The 22,919-nt window shown below is 38.6% G+C and overlaps 1 protein-coding gene across 6 annotated transcripts in view; it reads right to left on the bottom strand.

The window, feature by feature from the left end:
• LOC128685730 (ATP-binding cassette sub-family C member 3-like) overlaps positions 1 to 22,919 on the bottom strand; it is a 406,756-nt gene that overhangs the window by 112,753 nt on the left and 271,084 nt on the right. Inside the window, exon 26 of one of the 6 annotated variants that reach the window (XR_011392357.1) lies at positions 20,372 to 20,492. The exons of the other annotated variants lie outside the window; for them this stretch is intronic. The gene's annotated coding sequence lies outside the window, so the exon portion shown is untranslated. The remainder of the gene's footprint in view (positions 1 to 20,371; positions 20,493 to 22,919) is intronic. 6 annotated transcript variants of the gene reach the window in all.

The following is a 22,919-nucleotide window of genomic DNA, read 5'->3' as shown; positions in this document are numbered from 1 at the left end:
AAATTTTGCCCCGCATAGCGCCCAAAAACCCGCTCAGCGGCCTTCGTCCGAGACGCGTCCAGTGTGCGGCCTGAGCCACGCTCACATGTTCCGCGGGTGGCATTGTTTACCAGCCAGCCTCCGCGGTAACATCCAAGCATACAATCGGAACATTTTGTATTATTACAGTGTTTTTGGTGATTTTTTTCTGGAAAATAAGTGACCATGGGCCCCAAGAAAGCTTCTAGTGCCAACCCTACAGCAATAAGGGTGAGAATTACTATGGAGATGAAGAAAAAGATCATTGATAAGTATGAAAGTGGAGTGCGTGTCTCCGAGCTGGCCAGGTTGTATAATAAACCCCAATCAACCATCGCTACTATTGGTGGTACAGCTGCTGCTGCTGCTGTATCACCGTCAGCTGCTGCTGCACTGTCAGCTGCTGCTGCTGTACCACCGTCAGCTGCTCCTGCTGCTGTAGTACCGTCTGCTGCTGCTGTAGCATCATCTGCTGCTGCTGTAGCATCGTCTGCTGCTGCTGTAGCATCGTCTGTTGATGCTGTAGCATCGTCTGTTGCTGCTGTACCACCGTCAGCTGCTGCTGCTGCTGTAGCATCGTCTGCTGCTGCTGCTGCTGTAGCATCGTCTGCTGCTGCTGTAACATCGTCAGTTGCTGCTGTAGCATCGTCTGCTGCTGCTGTAGCATCGTCTGTTGCTGCTGTAGCATCGTCTGCTGCTGCTGTAACATCGTCAGCTGCTGCTGCTGCTGCTGTAGCACCGTTGTTGGTGTGGCTTATTGAGAATACCAAGAAACAATTAACCCCAGAGGATTTGCCACCCAGGATAGCCCAAAAAAGTCAGTGTCATCGAAGACTGTCTAACTTATTTCCATTGGGGTCCTTAATCTTGTCTCCCAGGATGCAACCCACACCAGTCGACTAACACCCAGGTGAACAGGGAAAATGCCTGGAACTAGTGCTCATATTGGTGAATTTAGAGCCAGCAAAGGTTGGTTTGAGAGATTTAAGAATCGTAGTGACATACACAGTGTGATAAGGCCTGTTCTGGAAGAAAATACCAAACAGGACCTACAGTACTCAGGAGGAAAAGGCACTCCCAGGACACAGTGTCTCATCAGTCATTGCTGCATCTTCAATAAAGGTAAGTGTCATTTATTCTTCATTTAGTAGAGTAGTACATGCACAATATATATTGTGCATGTATCCTTCTCTTTGTGTGTAGGAAAATGTATATTTCATGTGGTAAAATTTTTTTTTTCAAACTTTTGGGTGTCTTGCACGGATTAATTTGATTTCCATTATTTCTTATGGGGAAAATTCATTCACATAGCGAACATTTCGCATAACAGCCAGCCCTCTTGCACGGATTAAGGTCGCTATGCGGGGGTCCACTGTAATATGTATAATAATAATACATATATAATAATAATGTACTACATAAAACAATTATAATAGATGGCTTCAAAAGGCTGTCACTAGATGGCAGTGTTTACCACAACAAAGAGGGAGAGGCTGTGGCTGCCTCCACCTGTTACATAATGACATATTTTATTCATTCTAGAGCATATATCATGTTTCTATGTTATTTTTATAGTTTGTTATGTCATATTAGATGAACTGTGATATATAAATAAGCCATATAGATGATATTAGCAAAATTATTCATGAAGTATTTTCATCGGTCTCCAGACAAACTCTCGTCCACTGCCGACACTGCCCATACCACTACATGAATGACATTTTATTCATTCTAGAGTATATATCGTGTTTCTATGTTATTTATATTGTTTGTTATGTCATATTAGATGAACTATGATAGATTAATAAGCTGTATAGATGATATTAGCTAAATTATTCATGAAGTATTTTGCATGGTCTCCAGAGAAACTCTCGTCCACTGCCAACACAGCCCATACCACCACATGAATGACATATTTTATTCATTTTAGAGTATATATCAGGTTTGTATGTTATTTATATTGTTTATTATGTCATATTAGATGAAGTGAGATAGATATATAAGACATAGAGTTGATATTAGCGAAATTATTGAAGTACAGAATTCCACTGGAATGGATTAATTGCATTTCAATTAATTTAAATGAGGAAAATTTACTCTGCAAACGAGCAAATCCAGTTGTGAGCAAGGTCATGGAATGGATTAAACTCGTAAGTAGAGGTTCCACTGTACTCTATATCTAGCTCCAACTAATTCTACTGAAGTCTAACTCATCATTAAATCATTATAAAACAAAGCAGGAGATCTAGATAACTTGCCACCATTCATATATAAAAAACCTGCTCATGTGCTGTCACCCATTATTGCAACACTGTTAAACAAATCTGAAGAGTTCTCAACCTTCCCATCCATATTCAAGACAGAAAGGGTTATCCTGATCCTCAAATGAGATGATCTAACTAATCTGAACAACTACAGACCCATATCAAACTTGCTCTGATTTTCTAAAATATTTGAAAAAAATAATACACAAACAACTTTACTCCTACCTTATATCCAACAACATACTTAACCCCTGCCAATTTGGGTTTAGACCAAAAAAAAAGTATGATGCTATTATAAAAATACTTGAACTAACATATACAGCCCTCGATAAAAATGAATATCCTCTGGGGCTCTTCGCTGACTACGGTAAGCATTTGATACAATGGACCACAATCTCCTGCACCTAAAATGAAATCATTACGGCATCAGAGGACATTCCCTCGAATACCTAAAATCTTATCTTAACAATAGATACCAGTATATATATGCAAATGGAGTCAACTCTACTATTCAGCCTGTAGCTGTCAGAGTGCCCCAAGGTAGTGTCCTAGGCCCACTCCTCTTTCTCATCTACATCAATGATTTCCTCAGTGCATCCCAACTCCTTAAATCAGTTCTATTCTATTCGAATGGGTCTGTGTGGTCAGTGTGTACAGTAACAAAAAATTGGGGTGCTTGCATGGCATTGTGGGAACGCCATTTCAATATACTTTGTTCACCATGCCTCACGGCAAGGAAGCTCTCACTCCCCAGCAAATTGGGACTCTCCTCTTCCCAAGTGATAGTTCTAACAGTGGCATCGCTAGGGTTGGTGTCACCCGGGAGGGAATCTTTGGTGTCACCCAGGGCGGCATTTTTTGGTGTCACTCCCATGAAATCCAAGGGCAGGGGGATGAGGGGAGTAAACTCCAGTTACATCACTACTGCATGACCAGTGACTAATGTTTAGCAATGAGAACGTTTAAGGGCCATAAACCGAACAGGAGAATACTTCTCAACTTTATTAATGATAAAATAAATAATCATAGTAATATTGAGGGAACATAAACTCAAATACCACTTTGAGTAGAGGCAACAGATCCTACATTTATTCATCTTCAACAATGCAAAAAAAAAAAAAAATGAAAAATAACTGCAATATCAGAAAAACACTAGTTCCAATCTGACATTGAGTGCAGGCAACATCTCAGTGAATCTGATCTTACATTTTCTTGCTTTAAATCCTGCAAAATCATCTATCACATCATCAAAATCAATGATTTTCCTTATATAGGTCTATTTGTACCCTGTAATCAAACAGTGCTGCAGCAGTGTTTTGTGCATTAGTGTCACCTTTTTTAGAGGCTCTATGGTGTCACCCCCTAAATGGTGTCACCTGGGGCAGCCCCCGCCCCCCCTTATGACACCACTGAGTTCTAACACTGATGGAAGTGGATCTGAAGAGGAATTCTATGGTTTTGATCAATTTGTGACCCAAAGCAATGCTCAAGATATCAAAAATAGTGCCGAAAATCCTAACGACCCTCAACCTTCGACTTCTGGTGCTGGTGCATCTTAGTCACATTCAGTTATACCTCGTCACAAGAGAATACAGTGGAACCTTAAATATTGAACTTAATCCGTTCCAGGAATTAGTTCTAAATTCGAAAAGTCTGAAAAGCGAAGCAATATTTCCCATAAGAAATAATGGAAATACAATTAATTCGTTCCAAAAGCCCAAAAATATTCACAAAAAAATACATTTTATAGAGATTAATTATAGTTTTACATACACACAACAAATATAGTGTTCAATTATGTATTAATAAATTTAAATAAACATATAAAATAACATTTTACTTACCTCTATTGAAGATTGGTGATGGCATCTGGAAGATAGGGAGGAGGAGAAAGGGAGTTGGGGTTAGTGCTTGGAAGGAGAATCCCCCTCCATGAGGACTTCAGGTATCAGAGCCCTCTCTGGGGTTACTTCCCTTCTGTCTTTTAATGCCACTAGGACCAGCTTGAGCCACTGGACCGCTGTCTCAAAATATCTGTCCACAGTCCTCTGTTTCTGGTGCCTCTTTAAGATTTTCCTAACTTGTTGCAAAGATGGCTTGCTTCAGCTTGCTCAGGGTGGCACTTCTCCACAGACATTTGGATATCCTTCTACTTGGACATCATTCCACTTCTGTATTATTTCCTTCTTCACATCTATGGTGTTTCTCACTTTGTTTACCACAGGGGTACCATTAGCAAGTTTCTTTGGACCCATTGTAGCTTATTTCACAGTCCCACAAGCACTAAACACAATGAAATAATCATAAAATGTTTGAATGAGAACGAAGTTTAGTGTTCACTCAAGCATCAACGAAACCAGACTGGCTCATGGTGCCTGCATGGGGACACGGACAGAGCGGGCTGGCAGACATGTCCAGTACCTGGCAGCTTGAAAATAGAGGCAAGTTCGATAATAGGGACAAAGTTGGTTCGAAAAAAGGGTTCTATTTTCGGAGAGTTCAATAAGCGATACGTTTGAAATTTGAGGTTCCACTGTACTAATATTTTCGCCTGACCAGGCCTCGGATTTGAGTAATGGTGATGATAATGACATGTACTTTGATTTTATTGCTCTTGATGACCATTCAAGTAGTGATATTGAGGAATCATATTCACCAGAAGTGTCAATTTATATGACGCCACATGCGCTCGGGTAGTGCACCATATGCAATTCAAAGGGGACAGAGTACATCCCGGAGTACATCCCATGGCCCTACACCTGGAACACACAGTGAAAGTGACGATGATGTGGCTACAATTGGGATGGACAAACCACATGCATCAGTGGGTGGTGGTGTCACAGGCATACAGTATGTGGTACCAGCCCAGGCTGGGACCTGAGCCCAAGACTCAGCAGGTCCAGGACAAAGTACATCATCATCCAGACATACAACACCACAACCTGCACTACCACCACAACCAACTTATGACGTCAAGTGCCCACCAGCAAACCACAACTGAGATTGGCAGCAAAATCCCAATTTTGTTCCCAATCCCCGTCAATTTGATGACACTCAAAGTGAAATCCTGCTATCTTGTTACCTTGGAAACACTGCAAGTGAACTTGAATTCTGTGAGCTATAAATTAGATTCATTTATAATTAATAGAACTATTGTACAGCTTAAACTATGAAAAATTTCTTTAGTATTAAGTAGTCAGTAAGCCATTAAATTAAGTCGGCCCATAATGCCTAGGCATGATAGAGGCTCTCTTTGCACTACAACTCATTATTGTAAATACATAATCTCAATGTACTACTTGCAAAGAAATAAAATTTAACTTTGACTTTGAACTATTCTTTGACCAGCCCTTGATGGAAAATATTGTCTGGGAAAGTAGCAAGTATATTGATTACACCATGGCAAATACAATGATATTACCACAGTCAAGACTACACAGTAGAAAGAGACAACTGTGACTGAAATATATTTGCTTTTTTGCAACAATAATGCTTATGCCTCATATCTATAAGCATAATATAAAATCATACTGGTCTACAGATGGGCCAATTTCTACCCAGCCTTCAGTGAATTCATTCATCCCAGTGAACAGATTTATCTTACTGTTACGTATGTTGCACTTCTCTGACAAAACCTGGCCTGACAGAAATAACAGGTTATACAAGATCAGAAATGTTTTTATGTATCTGAAACAAAAGTTCAACATGTACTTTTATCCACTCGAGAATCTTGAATTTGGCAAGTCTTTGATTTTGTTGAAAGGTAGACTGTCATTCAAGCAGTATATACTGAACAAGAAGAAACACTTTGACATAAAACTGTTTGTACTCTGTGACTGTGACAGTGGCCTGGTATTGGACATAACTGTATACACGGGAAGTAAAACACTGAAAGATACCAGGATGTTATTGGGTATCTCAGGTGACCAGTAGTGAGAACGATGCTGGCATCATATCTTGGTAAGGGGCATACATTAAATATTGATAACTGGTACTCAAGCCCCTTACTCAGTGATTTCTTGGGAGTGAACATGACAGATGTGTGTGGCACAGTGTGTTCTAATTGTAAACATATGCCCAGGATCAACCAGGCACTCGTAGTGGTGAGGAGCAGGTGTTTGCTGTCAATGACGTCACGGCATTACAGTGGCATGACAAATGAGATGTTACGCTGTTGACATCCATTCACCATAACGAAATGAAAGACCGTGACAGGGTGGATAGAGTGACAAATGAACGTATTCTAAAACCAGCAACAGTGATTGACTATATACAAAACATGCATTTGGTTGACAAATGTGACATGCAAGTTGACTCTTCCACTAATACAGCGATTTCAAATCCTGACCAAAACCTACCATACGGTGAGCAGTCTTTCTAATACGGCACGCCCCACCTGGCTTGTTTACATTCTCTGTGAGCACATCTCTCTATTATGTCTGGAAATTTTCCAGAATTTCAAGTGTTTTAAAGTTACTGCATATTTTTTATGTACTTCGATAATTATACTTATGTGTACCTGTACCTAAATATACTCTGATAATTATATTTATGTGTATCTGTATCTAAATATACTTACACACTGTGCTGGCATACAGGTACAATTTTCAATTTCAAATTTCAATTTTAAATTTCAATTTTAAATTTATTTCTTTGCAAGTAGTACATTGAGATTATATTTTTACAATAATGGGTTGCAGTGCAAAGAGAGCCTCTATTATGCCTATGCATTATGGGCCAACTTAATTTAACCCTTAAACGGTCCAAACGTATATATACGTTCACGTGCGTAGCGCCCCAAACATATATATACATTTTCTTTGTCATTCATTCAACATTGCCACAATAAGCCTGAGTCACCTAGACATGAGAGAATGGGTGTGTGCACTCACTGTGCACCATATTAAAATAATTGGGGATGCCTGGGTACCATATGCTTTTTTTCCTATTTAAAAAAGAAATTTTTTTTCTCTCAAGAAATTTGGGGCGCTACGCGAGTGAACGTATATACATGTATATGTTTGGACCGTTTAAGGGTTAATGGCCTACTGACTACTTAACACTAAAGAAATTTATTATAGTTGTACAGCAGTTCTATTAATTATAAGTGAATCTAATTTATACAAACCAAAAGAATATATTCATATATTCAAAAATGCTTTTTTTGAAACATGATTCAAGAGTAGTTTCCAGTAGTTTACAGCAGTTTACAGTATGAAACTACTACAATTTGGTGAAGGGCAGCACTGCTTTTGGTAGGTATGTATACTTCTATGTGATGATTTGTCAATATATGAACTTGGTTGTCTAGTTTTGAAGTTTTAAGATTTAGGTAATTGGTAAATTTATTGGTAATGTTAAATAATGAGTATTTATCATTTAGTCTAAGGTGATTAAGTGGCTTTTAAGAAAAGTCTTAAATTAACCCTTTCAGGGTCCGTCCCGTAGATCTACGGCTTTACATTCAGGGTCCAAACCGTGAGCTCAGCTGACTCTGATAAACTGTGAGTGGTACATTTGGGCCTAGATATGAGAGAATACATCTATGTGGTATGTGTGCACCACATAAAACAGATCCTGCAGCACACTGTGTATAATGAGAGAAAAAAACTTAAATCATGATTTTTCGATTAAAACAGCAACTTTGCAGTGTTTTTTCGTATGTTTTTTATAGTTGTATTTGCGATTTCTTGGTCTCATTTGATAGAATGGAAGACATATTACAGAAATAGAGATTATTTTGATTGGTTTTAGCACTGGAAATGGCTTGAAACTGAGCTCAAAGTAGCAGAAATGTTAAATTTTTGCCTATATTCAAGAGTAAACAAACGACCTCACACGTCTAATACACGTCAGCTGGTGGGTCTAATATACATTCACAAATATGGTGATGATATTTATACAATTATTACAGTATTGCATAACAGTAAATCTTCTATTTTTTGGTGTGAATAAAAATTCATTATGTGAATAAAAAATCAAAATGGAATTTATTTGTAAAGCCTCAAAACATAACTAATGAACAGAGGAAACGTTAGTTTAGTGCCAGGAATGCCTACATTGTTTATTCTGGACCCTATTTTGAAATTGGAATATTTTGAACTTTGTGTTAAATTGCCCAAATTAACAATTTCCGATCACTTTATTTTGTAGTTGAAACAGTTGACTTGGCGATTTCTTGTGTTCAATCGATAGAATAGAAGTAATACTAGTGAAATAGCTAAGAATTTGGTTGATTGGAATAATGTAATTGGCCTAAAATGGGAGTCAAAGTCGGCAAAATCGCCGATTCATAAATGTCGCTGACACATCAAAATTCACGAGAGCATAATTTCGTCAATTTTCCACCAAATTTCGTACTTTTTGTTTTATTACCTTCACAAAAAGATTCTCTACGATTTCATAAGAAAAAATAACAAATTTTTTTTTTGAAAATTCTTGGACACTGGTGCGTGACTCCAGATTTGGGCCTTGGACCCTGAAAGGGTTAATTTTCAGACTGGATTGCTTTAGTATTTTCTGGTAATGAATTCCAAATTTTGGGGCCCTTTATGTGCATAGAGTTTTTACACAGTGTGATATGGACACGGGGTACATCAAAAAGAGATCTGTCTTGTGTTATGGTCGTGTATCCTGTTAAGGTTGGTGAGGAGAAGTTTGAGTGGAGGGTTTATGTTTGCTTGTATTGTTCTATGTATATAGTAGGCACATGAATAAGTATGGATGTTCTTAATGGTGAGCAGATTTAGACTTTTGAATATTGGTGGAGTATGCTGTCGGGAGTGGGAATTTGTTATTATTCTGACTGCAGCCTATTGCTGGGTTATTAATGGTCTTAGGTGATTTAATGTTGTTGATCCCCATGCACAAATTCCATATGTGAGATAAGGGTAGATGAGTGAATGATACAGTGCAAGGAGAGCTGATTGTGGAACATAGGCTACTGTCAAGGTATAATATAGGCTACTGTGAGATAAAGGTAGATGAGTGAATGATACAGTGCAAGGAGAGCTGATCATGGAACTTGAGGCTACTGTCAAGGTGGATTCCTAGATCACTAAGTCTCTTACTAGGAAGTGATGTTAACCCCAAGTTTAGGGTCTGTCTATCTCTGTCTCTGTCTATTTGTCTCTGTCTATCTGTCTCTGTCTACCTGTCACTCTATCTCTTTTTATCTGTCTCACAGGTACACACAAATACAATTATACATAGTGTAAATTACCTAGGATAACCTAAAAAATCCAAAGTGCTATACTGTGCTTGTTGATATAATGCATAAGAATACCTGTTGGTTCACAGTGGCTCTCTCTGAGACAGACAGACAAGCAGAGAGACAGAAAGAGACAAGCAGACAGAGAGACAGATAACCAGAGACTGTGATATGAGCTTATCAAATGCCATCCCTTATCTCTGCACCCTCGCTGGTGCCCATCAAATGTCATAGCTTACCTCGTCTTATCTCTGCACTATCTCATCTCTGCACCCTTGCTGGCATCCATCAAATGTCATCCAATATCTCATCACTGCCCTCCCAGATGCTTGTCACATTGCTTCAAGGAAAATTCTTCCTTCCTCCTCCTCCTTCCTTCTTCTTCTATACTCTCGTGTATCCAAAACATTGCTGGGACCTATAAATACTCTGTATATATTCCTAGACAATAGTAAATGACCAAGGCAGGTGTAAATGTCCACCTGTCAATGTGTTCGTGACAATTTGAGTACAAATATTAGTGTTAGAACATAGATTGGTTATGAAATGCCAAGAATTACAATAAATTGTAATTATCAGAGCATAAAAATTATATAAATATAAAAATAAGAAAAAATGGTATATCGGCAACACTTCCTCAAGCAGCAGGACTCGATGTTGCCATCAGATGAGCATTAAGCACCAACTTTGCAGCCTCATATCTCAGTAAGTACTAACCCTAGACAGCAACCACCCAGGGAGGTACTACCGTCCTGCCAAGCGAGTGTAAAACGAGAGCCTGTAATTGTTTTACATGATGGTAGGATTGCTGGTGTCTTTTGTCTGTCTCATAAATATGCAAGATTACAGGTACGTCTTGCTACTTCTACTTACACTTCGGTCACATTACACATACATGTACACATTTATTTATATACACTCATCTGAGTTTTCTTTGATTTTATCTTAATAGTCCTTGTTCTTATTACTTTTCCTTTTATATCCATGGGGAAGTGGAATAAGAATCTTTCCTCCGTAAGCCATGTGTGTTGTAAAAGTCAACTAAAATGCCAGGAACAATGGCCTAGTAACCCCGTTTTCTGTAAGGATTACTATAAAGAAGAAGAAGAAAATTATCAAAGTGGGATGTCTGAATGTGCGTGGATGTTTGCACAACATCCACGCACAATGATAAGAAAGATATGACTGTGGATGTTATGAATGAGAAGAAGCAGGATGTCCTGACTTTAAGTGAAACAAAGCTGAAGGGGGTGGAAGAGTTTCAGTGGAGAGAAGTAAATGGGATTAGGTCAGGGGTTTCAAACAGAGTTAGAGCTAAAGAAGGAGTAGCAATAATGTTGAAGGATAAGCTATGGCAGGAAAAGAGGGAGTAAAATAAAGGTGGAGTAAAATAAAGATTGGATGTGAAAAGTGGGTTATAGTAAGTGTATATGCACCTGGAGAAGAGAGAAGTGTGGAGAAGAAAGAGAGGTTTTGGGAATTGTTGAGTATGTGGGGAGTTTTGAACCAAGTGTGAGAGTACTTGTGGAGGGAGTAGTAGGTAAATCTGGGATGCCAGGGGTAAATGAAAATGGGGAGCCTTTAATTGAGCTATGTGTAGAAAGGGGTTTGGTAATAAGTAATACATATTTTATGAAAAACAGGATAAATAAATATACAAGCTATGATACAGTATGTAATGAAAGTAGTTTGTTAGATTATATATTGGTGGATAATAGGTTGATGGGTAGGCTTCAGAATGTACATCTTTATAAAGGGGCAACTGATATATCGGATCATTATTTAGTTGTAGCTACAGTTAGAGTAAGGGGTAGATGGGACAAAAGGAAAATGGCAACAACAAGTAAGAGAGAGGTGAAAGTGTATAAACTAAAGGAGGAAGAAGTTCGGGTGAGATATAAGCAACTCTTGGCAGAAAGGTGGGCTAGTGCAAGTACGAGTAGTGGGGGGGGGGGGAGGGTTGAAGAGGGTTGGAATAGTTTCAAAAGTGCAGTATTAGAATGTGGGGCAGAAGTTTGTGGCTATAGAAGGGTGGGTACAGGAGGAAAGAGGAGTGATTGGTGAAATGATGAAGTAAAGGGTGTGATATGATAAAAGAGAAAAAGGTAGCTTATGAGAGGTTTTTACAAAGCAGAAGTGTTATAAGAAGAGCAGAGTACTATATGGAGAGTAAAAGAAAGGTGAAGAGAGTGGTGAGAGAGTGTAAAAGGAGAGCAGATGATAGAGTGGGAGAGACACTGTCAAGAAATTTTGATGAAAATAAGAAAAAATTTTGGAGTGAGATAAACAAGTTAAGAAAACCTAGGGAACGAATGGATTTGTCAGTTAAAAACAGAGTAGGGGAGTTAGTAGATGGGGAGATGGAGGTATTGGGTTGATGGCAGGAATATTTTGAGGAACTTTTAAATATCGATGAAGAAAGGAAGGTGATAATTTCATGCACTGGCCAGGGAGGTATACCATCTTTTAGAAGTGAAAAAGAGCAGGATGTGAGTGTGGGGTAGGTGAGTGAGGCATTACATAGAATAAAAGCAGGTAAAGCAGCTGGAACTGACGGAATCATGACAGAAATGCTAAAAGCAGGGGGGGATATAGTGTTGGAGTGGTTCATAATTTTGTTTAATAAATGTATGAAAGAGGGGAAGGTACCTAGGGATTGGCAGAGAGCATGTATAATTCCTCTATATAAAGGGAAGGGGGACAAAAGAAATTGTAAAAACTATAAAGGAATAAGTTTACTGAGTAGAAGCGATGCAAGGAGGGAAGAGTATATGGAGAAAAAGAGAGAGGTTAAGAGAGTGGTGAAGCAATGTAAAAAGAGAGCAAATGAGAGAGTGGGTGAGATGTTATCAACAAATTTTGTTGAAAATAAGAAAAAGTTTTGGAGTGAGATTAACAAGTTAAGGAAGCCTAGAGAACAAATGGATTTGTCAGTTAAAAGTAGGAGAGGAGAGTTATTAAATGGAGAGTTAGAGGTATTGGGAAGATGGAGGGAATATTTTGAGGAATTGTTAAATGTTGATGAAGATAGGGAAGCTGTGATTTCGTGTATAGGACAAGGAGGAATAACATCTTGTAGGAGTGAGAAAGAGCCAGTTGTGAGTGTGGGGGAAGTTCGTGAGGCAGTAGGTAAAATGAAAGGGGGTAAGGCAGCCGGGATTGATGGGATAAAGATAGAAATGTTAAAAGCAGGTGGGGATATAGTTTTGGAGTGGTTGGTGCAATTATTTAATAAATGTATGGAAGAGGGTAAGGTACCTAGGGATTGGCAGAGAGCATGCATAGTTCCTTTGTATAAAGGCAAAGGGGACAAAAGAGAGTGCAAAAATTATAGGGGGATAAGTCTGTTGAGTAAACCTGGTAAAGTATATGGTAGAGTTATTATTGAAAGAATTAAGAGTAAGATGGAGAATAGGATAGCAGATGAACAAGGAGGCTTTAGGAAAGGTAGGGGGTGTGTGGACCAGGTGTTTACAGTGAAACATATATAAGTGAACAGTATTTAGATAAGGCTAAAGAGGTCTTTGTGGCATTTATGGATTTGGAAAAGGCGTATGACGGGGTGGATAGGGGGGCAATGTGGCAGATGTTGCAGGTGTATGGTGTAGGAGGTAGGTTACTGAAAGCAGTGAAGAGTTTTTACGAGGATAGTGAGGCTCAAGTTAGAGTATGTAGGAAAGAGGGAAATTATTTCCCAGTAAAAGTAGGCCTTAGACAAGGATGTGTGATGTCACCATGGTTGTTTAATATATTTATAGATGGGGTTGTAAGAGAAGTAAATGCGAGGGTCTTGTCAAGAGTCGTGGAGTTAAAAGATAAAGAATCACACATAAAGTGGGAGTTGTCACAGTTGCTCTTTGCTGATGACACCGTGCTCTTGGAAAATTCTGAAGAGAAGTTGCAGAGATTGGTGGATGAATTTGGTAGGGTGTGCAAAAGAAGAAAATTAAAAGTGAATACAGGAAAGAGTAAGGTTATGAGGATAACAAAAAGATTAGGTGATGAAAGATTGGATATCAAATTGGAGGGAGAGAGTATGGAGGAGGTGAATGTATTCAGATATTTGGGAGTGGACGTGTCAGCGGATGGGTCTATGTAAGATGAGGTGAATCATAGAATTGATGAGGGGAAAAGGGTGAGTGGTGCACTTAGGAGTCTGTGGAGACAAAGAACTTCGTCCTTGGAGGCAAAGAGGGGAATGTATGAGAGTATAGTTTTACCAACGCTCTTATATGGGTGTGAAGCATGGGTGATGAATGTTGCAGCAAGGAGAAGGCTGGAGGCAGTGGAGATGTCATGTCTGAGGGCAATGTGTGGTGTGAATATAATGCAGAGAATTCGTAGTCTGGAAGTTAGGAGGAGGTGCGGGATTACCAAAACTGTTGTCCAGAGGGCTGAGGAAGGGTTGTTGAGGTGGTTCGGACATGTAGAGAGAATGGAGTGAAACAGAGTGACTTCAAGAGTGTATCAGTCTGTAGTGGAAGGAAGGCGGGGTAGGGGTCGGCCTAGGAAAGGTTGGAGGGAGGGGGCAAAGGAGGTTTTGTGTGCGAGGGGCTTGGACTCCAGCAGGCATGCGTGAGCGTGTTTGATAGGAGTGAATGGAGACAAATGGTTTTTAATACTTGACGTGCTGTTGGAGTGTGAGCAAAGTAACATTTATGAAGCGTTCAGGGAAACCGGCAGGCCGGACTTGAGTCCTGGAGATGGGAAGTACAGTGCCTGCACTCTGAAGGAGGGGTGTTAATGTTGCAGTTTAAAAACTGTAGTGTAAAGCACCCTTCTGGCAAGACAGTGATGGAGTGAATGATGGTGAAAGTTTTTCTTTTTCGGGCCACCCTGCCTTGGTGGGAATCGGCCAGTGTGATAATAATAATAATAACCAGGAAAAGTGTATGGTAGGGTCATTATTGAAAGAATTAGATGCAAGACAGAATGTAGGATTGCAGATGAGCAAGGAGGTTCTAGAGTGGGTAGGGGATGTGTAGATCAAGTATTTACCTTGAAGCATATATGTGAGCAGTATTTAGATAAAGGTAGCAAAATTTTCATTGCATTTATGGATTTAGAAAAGGCATATGATAGAGTGGATAGGGAAGCAATGTAGATGTTGCAAGTATATGGAATAGGTAGTAAGTTACTAAATGCTGTAAGGAGTTTTTATGAGGATAGTGAGGCTCAGGTTAGGGTGTGTAGAAGAGAGGGAGACTATTTCCCAGTAAAGGTGGGTCTTAGACAGGGATGTGTAATGTCACCATGGTTGTTTAATATATTTATAGATGGGTTTGTAAAAGAAGTAACTGTTAGGGTGTTGGGGAAAGGGGTGGGATTAAATTATGGGGAATCTAATACAAAATGGAAATTGACACAGTTACTTTTTGCTGATGATATTGTGAGTATGGGAGAGTCTAAAGAAAAGTTGCAAAGGTTAGTGGACGAATTTGGGAGAGTGTGTGAAGGTAGAAAGTTAAAAGTGAACATAGAAAAGAGTAAGGTGATGAGGGTATCAAATGATTTAGATAAAGAAAAATTGGATATCAAATTGGAGAGGAGGAGTATGGAAGAAGTGAATGTTTTTCAGATATTTGGGAGCTGACGTGTCAGTGGATGGATGTATGAAGGATGAGGTTAACCACAGAATTGATGAAGGAAAAAAGGTGAGTGGCGGATTGAGGTTTATTTGGAGACAAAAAACATCTATGGAGGCAAAGAAGGGAATGTATGAAAGTATAGTGGTACCAACACTCTTATATAGGTGTGAAGCTTGGGTTGTAAATGCTACAGTGAGGAGGTGGTTGGAGGTGGTGATGTCCTGTCTAAGGGCAATGTGTGGTGTAAATATTATGCAGAGAATTCAGAGTGTGGAAATTAAGAGAAGATGTAGAGTTAATAAAAGTATTAGTCAGAGGGCTGAAGAGGGGTTGTTGAGGTGGTTTGGTCATTTAGAGAGAATGAATCAAAGTAGAATGACATGGAGAGCGTATAAAACTGTAGGGAAAGGAAGGCGGGGTCAGGGTCGGCCTCAAAATGGTTGGAGGGAGGGGGTAAAGGAGGTGTTGTGGGCAAGGGGTGTTAGATAGGAGTGAATGAAGACAAATGGTATTTGGGACCTGACGATCTGTTGGAGTGTGAGCAGGATAATATTTAGTGAAGGGATTCAGGGAAACCTGTTATATTTATATAGCCAGACTTGAGTACTGGAAATGGTAAGTACAATGCCTGCACTTTAAGGGAGGGGTTTGGGATATTGATAGTTTGGAGGGATATGTTGTGTATCTTTATACATATATGCTTCTAAACTAATGTATTCTGGGCACCTCTGCAAAAAGTGATTATGTATGAGTGAGGTGAAAGTGTTGAATGATGATGAAAGTATTTTCTTTTTGGGGATTTCCTTTCTTTTTGGGTTGCTGTGCCCATTTAATTTTGTTTACCACTACTTTTTTTAGTTCTTTTATATTGTGTGTGCAATTTGTGTTTATTCCAATTACATTACTGTGCAAGTCCCAAAACTATCTTTTGCTAGCTAGTACCAACTACCTCATATTTTTTTTTTACATTTTACAGTGCAATTAATTGCTCAACTTACTATGTATTACAAAAATCAATATTATATCATAGTGACTATCTCTCCATTTGTTTACCATTACTTAATTTAGTCCCTTTTATATTTTCTCCTTTGTTTTAGCTTTATGTAACTACCTTAGTTCATATATTCACAATTGTTAAAATAATCAAGGTGCTATTCTCAGGTGCTAAAGTGTAATAAGTTCACTATTTTGCCATTATATTCCCAAGCTCATTTATTTGTTACCACTTTATTTGTTCACCACAACTTATATTAGTCCCTTTTATATTGTCTCCTTTATTTTAACTTTAAAGGACTACCTTTAACCCTTTCAGGGTCCAGAGGCCAAATTTCAAAGTGTGCACCAGTGTCCAAGAATTTTCAAAAAATAATTTTGTTATTTTTTCTTATGAGATGGTAGAGAATCTTTTTCTGAAGATAATAAAACAAAAAGTACGAAATTTGATGGAAAATTGACGAAATTATGCTCTCGCGAATTTTGATGTGTCAGCGATATTTAAGCATCAGCAATTTTGCCGACTTTGACTCTCATTTTAGGCCAATTACATTATTCCAGTTGACCAAATTCTTAGCTATTTCATTAGTATTACCTCTATTCTATCGACTGAGAACAAGAATTCACCAAGTCAACTGTTTAAACTACAAAATAAAGTGATCGGAAATTGGTAATTTGGCCAATTTAATGCAAAATTCAATATGCTCCAATTTCAAAATAGGGTCCAGAATAAACAATGCAGACATTCCTGGCACTAAACTAACATTTTCCCTGTTTATTAGTTATGTTTTCAGGCTTTACTAATGAATTCCATTTTGATTTTTTATTCACATAATGAATTTTTATTCAAACCAAAAAATAGAAGATTACTGTTATGCAATATTGTAATAATTGTATAAATAATATCACCACATTTGTGAATGTATATTAGACCCACCAGCTGGTGTGTATTAGACATGTGAAGTCATTTGTTTACTCTTGAACATTGGCAAAAATTTAACATTTCTGCTATTCTGAGCTCAGTTTCAAGCCATTTTCAGTACTAAAACCAATCAAAATCCTCTCTATTTCTGTAATATATCTTCCATTCTATCAAATGAGACCAAGAAATTGCAAATACAACTATAAAAAGCATACGAAAAACCACTGCAAATTCGCTGTTTTAATCGAAAATTACGGTCTCAGTTATTTTTCTCTCATTATGCACTGTGTGCTGCAGGATTTGTTTTATGTGGTGCACACGTACCACATAGATGTATTCTCTCATATCTAGGCCAAAATTTACCACTCACAGCTTATCAGAGTGAGCTGAGCTCATGATGTAGATCTACGGTTTGGACCCTCAACGTAAAGCCGTAGATCTACGGCATGGACCCTCAAGCAGTTAAAGACCTACCTACTATTATATTCCCAAGCTCCTTTATTTGATCATCACTTTATTTGCTCACCACAAATTGTTTTAGTCCCTTTTATATTGTCTCCTTAAAGAACTACCTTAGCTCATATTTTTACATTTGTTAAAATAATTCAGGTGCTATTTTTTAGCTTTAGAATATTTACTTTGTCTTATACTTAATTCTAACTATAGATTCACTATAAATCTTATGATAACAAGCATTGATCCTGATACCAACCTCTTATTGAATGACTTAAATGAATCAAAGAGTAACTGTAATTACTACACATCAGAACAATCAAAGGCACTTCTCAGAGCCAACAACAACATAACTGTCTTTAACTACAATATCAGATCTTTAAGTAAACATTATGATGACCTCATAGCATTACTAAATTCCCTGCATGCGAGTATATCCATCATTACTTTCACCAAAACCTGGCTAAAGTCTGATACTACAGATGTCTATGCCATTCCTGGTTACACAGCCATACACAACTGTAGGCTAGATCAACAAGGGGGTGGCACAGCTATATACTACTCAGACCAACTAGAATGTATCACTAATACTTGCACAAGGGATGAACATGGGGAATGTATAATAGCTAAATTCAAATCCAAATATCTACAAAAACCTCTCACAGTGATAAACATCTACAGAGTACCACAGTCAAACATTAGCCATTTTAGTGAAAACCTAGGAAGTATGATAACTGATGCATGCATGAATAAAGATCACTTACTACTCTCAGATGACTTCAATATAAATCTCCTGCAAGATCAGGACCCACACATTACTGAATTCACAAACACTATGAGTAACTGCTTGTTGCTACCAATAGTAACAAAACCTACAAGAAGTACAGAGACTAGTGTTTTCCTACTAGACCACATCTGGACCAACACCATATCCCCTTTAAAATCAGGCATAATCACAGATAATACCACAGACCACTACCCTACCTTCCTCATAACTAATCTAGGCAAATTACCCCAAGACACTGCTAAAGTCACTTTCAGACTTCACAATGAGGCAGCCATTAATAACTTCACAACAGCAGTGATAAACATTGACTGGCACACTGAGCTAGAAATCTATACAGGGCAATGCTATAACAAGCACTGCCCTAAAAAAACTAAACAGATGACAGCTAAGAGACTGAACAGTCCATGGCTAACACCCAGCATCCTCAAATCCATAAATACAAAGCACCTATATGAAAAACAGTACAGAATGGGTCACATAACCAGAGACCAAACAAAACGTTACTCATCAATCCTAACCAGCCTGAGAAGATGGGCAAAAAAATTGTATTATGAGAACAGATTATCCAACTTAAAAGGTGACATAAAAAAGACCTGGAAAACCCTATCAGAAATTCTAGGAACAAAAAAGATATCACGAAATAGCACAACTGAACTAACAAAACAGGATGAACCCCTACTCGCACCAACTGAAACAGTAAACAGACTCAATGATTTCTTCTCCACCATAGGAAAAAACCTAGCCAATAAAATCCCAAGCTCAAATACCCCACCCAATGACTACCTCACTGGCAACTACCCAAACACACTGTTCCTAGCTCCGGCTAACCCAACAGAAGTCTCCCTTATTATCAACACACCAAAAAACAAGACAGGAGATTTAAATACCTTACCACCCTTTATATACAAAAAAGCGTTGCAAGTGCTGTCACCAATCATTGCAACACTCTTCAACAAATCCATCAAATCCTCTACCTTCCCTACAGTTCTCAAAATAGCGAGGGTCACCCGATCCATAAAGGAGGAGACCAAACAGACTTGAATAACTATAGGCCAATATCCAACTTACACCCTCTCTCTAAAATCTTTGAAAAATTAATTCATAAGTGAATCTATTCCTGCCTCATCTCCCACAACATACTCAACCCCTGTCAGTTTGGGTTCAGGCCTAATAAAAATATGAATGATGCTATTATACACATGCTAGAACAAATATACTCTGCACTAGAGAAAAAAGAAGTCCCACTGGGGATCTTCATTGATTTACATAAAGCTTTTGATACAGTTGACCATGACTTGCTCCACAATTGTCATACTGTGGTATAAGAAGGCACTCCCTCAACTACCTAAAGTCATACCTCAGCAACAGAAGCCAGTATGTCTACACAAATGGAGCAAACTATTCCACACAGCCAATTACAGTTGGTGTCCCACAGAGAAGTGTCCTTGGTCCTCTTCTCTTTCTCATTTACATAAATGACCCTCCAAATGCATTGCAACTACTCAAACCCACACTATTTGCAGATGACACTACATAGTCTTCTCTCACCCAAGCCCAGTCATGCTAGCCAATACTGTGAATACCAAATTACAGAAAATATCTACCTGGATGAGGTCTAACAAACTTACTCTCAACATTGACAAAACCTACTTCATTCAGTCTGGTAACAGAGCTACAGATGCCCCTCTTAACATAATGATAAACAGATCATCTATCACAAAGCTCACAGAGGGAAAATTCTTAGGAATCCACCTTGATAATAGACTCAAATTTCAAACACATATACAACAAATTTCCAAAAAAAATTCCAAGACTGTAAACATACTATTGAAGATACAGTACTATGTTCCACAGTCAGCCCTCCTGGCCCTATATCACTCACTTATTTACCCCTATCTCACCTATGGAATTTGTGCATGGGGCTCAACAATAAACCATCTCAGACCATTAATTACCCAACAAAAGGCTGCAGTCAGAATGATAACAAATTCTCACTACATGCAGCGCACTCCACCAATATTCTAAACTCTACACCTGCTCACCATACAAAACATCCATACTTATTACTGCACCTCCTACATACATAGAACACTTAATTCTGATATAAACCCTCCCCTCAAACTTCTCCTTACCAACCTCAACAGAACACATGACCGTCACACAATGCACAGATCACTCTTTGATGTTCCTCGTGTCCACCTCACGGTATGCAAAAACTCAATGCACATAAAAGGCCCTAAAATCTGGAATTCACTACCTGTGAATATAAAAGAAACACTGTCAGTTTATAAATTTAAGTCTCTTCTCAAAAATCACTTACTCACCCACAACTAAATAAATACTGAATAATTGTATCACATAAATTGTATCTCATAAATGTTTCACAGATGATTGTTTCACAGATGACTGTGAAACAAAAACCTGTAACTGTTTTGCATGATGGTAGGATTGCTGGTTTTTCTTTTTTCTTTTTCTGTCTCATAAACACGCTAAGATAACAGGGATATCTTGCTACTCCTACTTACACTTTGGTCACACTTCACAGACACGCACATGCATATATATATATACATACATCTAGGTTTTTCCCCTTTTTCTAAATAGCTCTTGTTCTTTTTTATTTCTTCTATTGTCCATGGGGAAGTGGAAAAGAATCTTTCCTCCGTAAGCCATGCGTGTCGTATGAGGCGACTAAAATGCCGGGAGCAATGGGCTAGTAACCCCTTCTCCTGTATACAATTACTAAAAAAGAGAAGAAGAAAAACTTTATAAAACTGGGTTGCTTAAATGTGCGTGGATGTAGTGCGGATGACAAGAAACAGATGATTGCTGATGTTATGAATGAAAAGAAGTTGGATGTCCTGGCCCTAAGCGAAACAAAGCTGAAGGGGGTAGGAGAGTTTCAGTGGGGGGAAATAAATGGGATTAAATCTGGAGTATCTGAGAGAGTTAGAGCAAAGGAAGGGGTAGCAGTAATGTTAAATGATCAGTTATGGAAGGAGAAAAGAGAATATGAATGTGTAAATTCAAGAATTATGTGGATTAAAGTAAAGGTTGGATGCGAGAAGTGGGTCATAATAAGCGTGTATGCACCTGGAGAAGAGAGGAATGCAGAGGAGAGAGAGAGATTTTGGGAGATGTTAAGTGAATGTATAGGAGCCTTTGAACCAAGTGAGAGAGTAATTGTGGTAGGGGACTTGAATGCTAAAGTAGGAGAAACTTTTAGAGAGGGTGTGGTAGGTAAGTTTGGGGTGCCAGGTGTAAATGATAATGGGAGCCCTTTGATTGAACTTTGTATAGAAAGGGGTTTAGTTATAGGTAATACATATTTTAAGAAAAAGAGAATAAATAAGTATACACGATATGATGTAGGGCGAAATGACAGTAGTTTGTTGGATTATGTATTGGTAGATAAAAGACTGTTGAGTAGACTTCAGGATGTACATGTTTATAGAGGGGCCACAGATATATCAGATCACTTTCTAGTTGTAGCTACACTGAGAGTAAAAGGTAGATGGGATACAAGGAGAATAGAAGCATCAGGGAAGAGAGAGGTGAAGGTTTATAAACTAAAAGAGGAGGCAGTTAGGGTAAGATATAAACAGCTATTGGAGGATAGATGGGCTAATGAGAGCATAGGCAATGGGGTCGAAGAGGTATGGGGTAGGTTTAAAAATGTAGTGTTAGAGTGTTCAGCAGAAGTTTGTGGTTACAGGAAAGTGGGTGCAGGAGGGAAGAGGAGCGATTGGTGGAATGATGATGTAAAGAGAGTAGTAAGGGAGAAAAAGTTAGCATATGAGAAGTTTTTACAAAGTAGAAGTGATGCAAGGAGGGAAGAGTATATGGAGAAAAAGAGAGAAGTTAAGAGAGTGGTGAAGCAATGTAAAAAGAGAGCAAATGAGAGAGTGGGTGAGATGTTATCAACAAATTTTGTTGAAAATAAGAAAAAGTTTTGGAGTGAGATTAACAAGTTAAGAAAGCCTAGAGAACAAATGGATTTGTCAGTTAAAAATAGGAGAGGAGAGTTATTAAATGGAGAGTTAGAGGTATTGGGAAGATGGAAGGAATATTTTGAGGAATTGTTAAATGTTGATGAAGATAGGGAAGCTGTGATTTCGTGTATAGGGCAAGGAGGAATAACATCTTGTAGGAGTGAGGAAGAGCCAGTTGTGAGTGTGGGGGAAGTTCGTGAGGCAGTAGGTAAAATGAAAGGGGGTAAGGCAGCCGGGATTGATGGGATAAAGATAGAAATGTTAAAAGCAGGTGGGGATATAGTTTTGGAGTAGTTGGTGCAATTATTTAATAAATGTATGGAAGAGGGTAAGGTACCTAGGGATTGGCAGAGAGCATGCATAGTTCCTTTGTATAAAGGCAAAGGGGATAAAAGAGAGTGCAAAAATTATAGGGGGATAAGTCTGTTGAGTGTACCTGGTAAAGTGTATGGTAGAGTTATAATTGAAAGAATTAAGAGTAAGACGGAGAATAGGATAGCAGATGAACAAGGAGGCTTTAGGAAAGGTAGGGGGTGTGTGGACCAGGTGTTTACAGTGAAACATATAAGTGAACAGTATTTAGATAAGGCTAAAGAGGTCTTTGTGGCATTTATGGATTTGGAAAAGGCGTATGACAGGGTGGATAGGGGGGCAATGTGGCAGATGTTGCAAGTGTATGGTGTAGGAGGTAG

This window comes from Cherax quadricarinatus, chromosome 23, assembly GCF_038502225.1.
Source record: "Cherax quadricarinatus isolate ZL_2023a chromosome 23, ASM3850222v1, whole genome shotgun sequence".
In the NCBI taxonomy this organism is placed as follows: domain Eukaryota; kingdom Metazoa; phylum Arthropoda; class Malacostraca; order Decapoda; family Parastacidae; genus Cherax; species Cherax quadricarinatus.
The sequence above is the reverse complement of the archived record's forward strand: the minus strand, read 5'-3'. Positions and strand labels throughout refer to the sequence as shown.